The sequence below is a fragment of the Bombus fervidus genome, unplaced genomic scaffold, assembly GCF_041682495.2.
Source record: "Bombus fervidus isolate BK054 unplaced genomic scaffold, iyBomFerv1 scaffold0095, whole genome shotgun sequence".
Classification (NCBI taxonomy): domain Eukaryota; kingdom Metazoa; phylum Arthropoda; class Insecta; order Hymenoptera; family Apidae; genus Bombus; species Bombus fervidus.
Genome location: NW_027212657.1, coordinates 20,001 through 25,000, shown reverse-complemented (window position 1 = coordinate 25,000; position 5,000 = coordinate 20,001). Strand labels below are relative to the sequence as shown.

General features: G+C 50.9%; 1 non-coding gene and 1 pseudogene across 1 annotated transcript; both read left to right on the top strand.

Annotated features, from left to right (window-relative positions):
• The first annotated feature begins 998 nt into the window (after positions 1-998).
• LOC139997486 (5.8S ribosomal RNA) lies at positions 999-1,153 on the top strand. Its single transcript, XR_011802860.1, has one exon. It is a non-coding gene; the product is annotated as a 5.8S ribosomal RNA (ribosomal RNA).
• Positions 1,154-3,281: 2,128 nt separating this feature from the next.
• LOC139997490 (large subunit ribosomal RNA) overlaps positions 3,282-5,000 on the top strand; it is a 4,745-nt pseudogene continuing 3,026 nt past the window's right edge.

Sequence of the window (5,000 nt, the reverse complement as noted above, 5' to 3'; positions counted from 1 at the left end):
GCGTTCCTTTTCGTCGCGATTTTTCGCGCTTTAGTCGTCGTTGTCGCCATCCGTTCGGAGGGGACCGCCGGCCGTCTCTCTATCCTCGTTGTCGAGAGTCTAATGCCTCGTTCCGTCGCTAGAGTTTTTCAAACTCTGCTTCTGGCTATCGGGAAGAAAAGACCGCGCGAGGAAGAGGAAGGACGACCGTGCGCGTCCCTTTCGAATTTTTTTTTATTTTTACCTGAGCGACCAAAGTGGATTCAGAGGGGACCGCCGGCCGTCTCTCTATCTTCGTTGTCGCGAGTCTAATGCCTCGTTCCGTCGCTAGAGTTTTTCAAACTCTGCTTCTGGCTATCGGGAAGAATAGACCGCGCGCGAGGAAGAGGAAGGACGACCGTGCGCGTCCCATCGATTTTTTTTATTTTTACCTGAACCACCGAAGTCGATTCAGAGGGGACCGCCGGCCGTGTCTGTATCCTCGTTGTCGAGAGTCTAATGCCTCGTTCCGTCGCTAGAGTTTTTCAAACTCTGCTTCTGGCTATCGGGAAGAAACGACCGCGCGAGGAAGACTACGACCGTGCGCGTCCCATCGATTTTTTTTTACCCGAACGATGGAGATGCATATCGGCTGTTTGCTTCGAATAACTGGACGAGAGGAACGAACATATATATATATCATGGGCTAGCCACCGTGCGCTTTCTTCGCGAGATCGTGTGCTGTACAGAGGATTCAGAATCGGGTGTTATATCCCCGTCGTTTCCTGACGAACGGAGCTTCGATCTCGTTGGTTGTTATATATTATAATGCACTTTACGCCCGGTCGGCGGGCTGCGTGTGTCGTCGCGCAGTCCGTCCGATTTCGTTTTCGAACGTATTTTCGTGTCGTCAATCATATGGCGACTTCCGCGCGTTCGATTCCCGTTGGTCGGACGTTTGTCGGATATCGGCTTCTTTCGAACCGAGAATAAGAGTACAAAAACCTGAGTACACAAACAAAAATCCATGCATAAACGATTACCCTGAACGGTGGATCACTTGGCTCGTGGGTCGATGAAGAACGCAGCTAATTGCGCGTCAACGTGTGAACTGCAGGACACATGAACATCGACATTTCGAACGCACATTGCGGTCCACGGATACAATTCCTGGACCACGCCTGGCTGAGGGTTGCTCACGTAAACCTAAGACTGCTTGCGTTGCGTATCGTTGCTCTCGGTCCGTATCTCTCTGTTCTTTCTTGCCTCGTCGACAGCCCGCCGTCGTTCGTTTTATCTTTAAACGAACGTTTCTGAGTCGGAGGACGAGCGCCAAGCAAAAGAATACGAATTAAAGAGCGGTCGAGGGCTCGTACGCGACGTACGAGCGATTGTTGGACGTTCGTCGGCGTTCGTCGCTGGATCGTGTGGAGACCGGCGTACGCATGCTCTCGATACAAATATATATGAAAAATCTATCGCGTTCACGGGAGACTCGCAAAACTACCTCCGTCTCTTCTCTGTCCCTTCTTGGCTTGACAACCCGCCGTCGTTCGTGTTTTACGAACGTTTCTGAGTCGGACGAAGCGCAAGAAGAAGGATACGAATTAAAAGAGCGCGGAGAGAACCGTCGTCGTCGACGCGGTTATCGAGATACACAGAGCGAGTTTTCTTCGTGGCCGATTTTTTTTTTCTTTTTGTATCAGCCTCTGCTACGTTTTGTTAGTCTTCGATAAGCACGAATGACCGCGCCCCCGACGTCGTCTTAAATGAATTTTTGGCGAGACTGAGAGAAAGCAAAAATATTTTTGAACAAAGTCAGTCGAGAGAGGAGAGAAAAGAGAACCAAGATATTAAAACCTAAACCTAAACTTGGTGGCGTAACGAAAAACTGTGTGCCTTAAAGAAACACAACCGTCTTTTCATCAAGATGTTTTTACTCGTACAGCCCCAGGGATCGAATACCCACTCCGTCTGTTCGTGCGGCAGAGATGTATTCTGCAGGCGCGAGACGACTGACGAGAAGACAACGAGGACCGTCGCATCGATGGGTCGTCGTTGCGTTTTTCATCCTCTGTGCTTTTTTCTGTTCTTCGCGAACCCAGAGAAAGCCGTAGATCCGGGAACGGACACACGAGATTTCTTCGAACGCTGATGACTTAGGGAGATGATCCCCAGCGTTGCGCGGAGATCGGAGAGTACGCGTACATGTATCGGGACGAATTTTTCCCCGTCGGTCGCGTATCTCTCTGCCCGCGCGCCTGGCCCAAAGCCACGTTCGTCGGAAATCAACGAAAAGTGTGTTACGATCTAGCGTGCGTCTACGATCGGCTATATTTAAGGGTGACGAAGAAGAGAAAAGCTCACGGTGTTGCGCAACGTTTCTGTACTCGATTTTAAGATGTGCATGTGAGTCCGTTACAAAGTTGTTCGGATCGTCGAAAATAGTCGTTTTCGTCGTCGTGCGAAAGAGAATAATCTCTGACATTGGCACGGAGAGATCGCGCAGAGGAAGAGAACGATCCTCTTTGGCGAGGCTCGAGAAAGACTAACGAAACTTGATTAGAGACGAGGTATACACGCGCCGTACGTACGACGTACGCGCGTGTGATTTTTTTTTGCTTTAAGGCGATTCGGCGCTCCGAGTATTAGAGAAAAAGAGATCGTTGGTCATCCCATGTCTCTTCGTCGTCTATCGCTGGACCGCGCATCCTAACGTATCGCCGGTCGTCCAGTCCCCGAGTAATAAATTCACCCCGTTGTGTACGTCTCGCGCTCGCTTTTCCACTTGCGTGAGTTCCCGTGCGTTTTCGTCGTTGGTACAGAGCAAAGAAACCGATATGTTATATACATGTCGCGTGTTCGATCTCTGTGCCAGCAATAACAGGCGAAAACAAGGAACCGCTGGAATCGTCGAGAAGAGAGAAACGGCTACGGGAGATATATTATACATAACACGTGTATATATATATATATATATTATACAAAGAGGACGGGCGTTAAAAACCGGAGATCGTTACGGGTGTCTTGCGTGAGTCTTAGCTCGAACATGATACGACGAACGAAGTTTAAAAGGCACTTTGGCGAGATGCATAAAACGTTTCTCGATCGAGATAGAATATAAGGTTCTCGATTCTATTCGAATTAATTTTTTTTTTTTATTTTTTTTTCTCTTTGAGGCGATTCTCGGAGAGAGAAATAAAAATAAAGACCCTCTGTCGCATTGTTATCAAACCGTCTTGCTTTTCTCGAATCGCGCCCACATGGCACGAAATTTTTTTTTCTTTGAAAAAAAAAATTGTCACCGTGTCGTGACGTTGAAGCGACCTCAGAGTAGGCGAGATCACCCGCTGAATTTAAGCATATTACTAAGCGGAGGAAAAGAAACTAACAAGGATTTCCTTAGTAGCGGCGAGCGAACAGGAATTAGCCCAGCACTGAATCCCGCGGTTCCGCCGTTGGGAAATGTAGTGTTCGGGAGGATCCGTTTATCCCGTGACGTCGAACCGCGTCCAAGTCCATCTTGAATGGGGCCATGTACCCACAGAGGGTGCCAGGCCCGTAGTGACCGGAACGCGTTTCGGGAGGATCTCTCCTTAGAGTCGGGTTGCTTGAGAGTGCAGCCCTAAGTTGGTGGTAAACTCCATCTAAGGCTAAATACAACCACGAGACCGATAGCGAACAAGTACCGTGAGGGAAAGTTGAAAAGAACTTTGAAGAGAGAGTTCAAGAGTACGTGAAACCGTTCAGGGGTAAACCTGAGAAACCCAAAAGATCGAATGGGGAGATTCATCGTCGACGGCGTCGGTGATCGTTGGTGAGCGATGCTCCGGGTGGGCCTTCGTGGTTCCATTGGCGAGGGCACGCCACCTTCGATTCGAACGCTCCGGCGTCGTAGTCGTGCACTTCTCCCCTAGTAGAACGTCGCGACCCGTTGTGTGTCGGTCTACGGCCCGAGCGGGTGACTGTCGCGTCGCTTCGGCGCACGCGGCAGACCCTCGGTCGCCCGGCCGACTGCACGACGGTACACTAGACGGTATCGGGCCGCAACCAATCCATTCTCGAATGTGTGTGCGTCTAGACCGCCGCAAGCATCGTCGATCGTTCTCAGTTTTTACGGAGTTTAATTCCGTGCTGGGGCGTCGGCAGCTGTTGGCTGGCGGATTTCTTGGACTGGCCGAGTCTCTGATTACCGGTCGGCGACGCTATTGCTTTGGGTACTCTCAGGACCCGTCTTGAAACACGGACCAAGGAGTCTAACATGTACGCGAGTCATTGGGACTTGTAAACCTAAAGGCGAAATGAAAGTGAAAATCGGCGCGCGTGCCCACCCTGAGTGGGTTGCGCGTGTCCGATCGAGGGAGGATGGGCCGCGAGACAATGCGGCCCCGCACTCCCGGGGCGTCTCGTTCTCATTGCGAGGAGAGGCGCACCTAGAGCGTACACGTTGGGACCCGAAAGATGGTGAACTATGCCTGGTCAGGACGAAGTCAGGGGAAACCCTGATGGAGGTCCGTAGCGATTCTGACGTGCAAATCGATCGTCGGAACTGGGTATAGGGGCGAAAGACTAATCGAACCATCTAGTAGCTGGTTCCCTCCGAAGTTTCCCTCAGGATAGCTGGCACTCGTCCGTTCTCATCGAACGCGTACGAGTCTCATCTGGTAAAGCGAATGATTAGAGGCCTTGGGGCCGAAACGACCTCAACCTATTCTCAAACTTTAAATGGGTGAGATCTCTGGCTTGCTTGGATCATGAAGCCACGAGATACAATTGTCGGATCAGAGTGCCAAGTGGGCCAATTTTGGTAAGCAGAACTGGCGCTGTGGGATGAACCAAACGTGGAGTTAAGGCGCCTAAGTCGACGCTTATGGGATACCATGAAAGGCGTTGGTTGCTTAAGACAGCAGGACGGTGGCCATGGAAGTCGGAATCCGCTAAGGAGTGTGTAACAACTCACCTGCCGAAGCAACTAGCCCTGAAAATGGATGGCGCTGAAGCGTCGCGCCTATACTCCGCCGTCAGTGGCAAGTGGGAAGGCA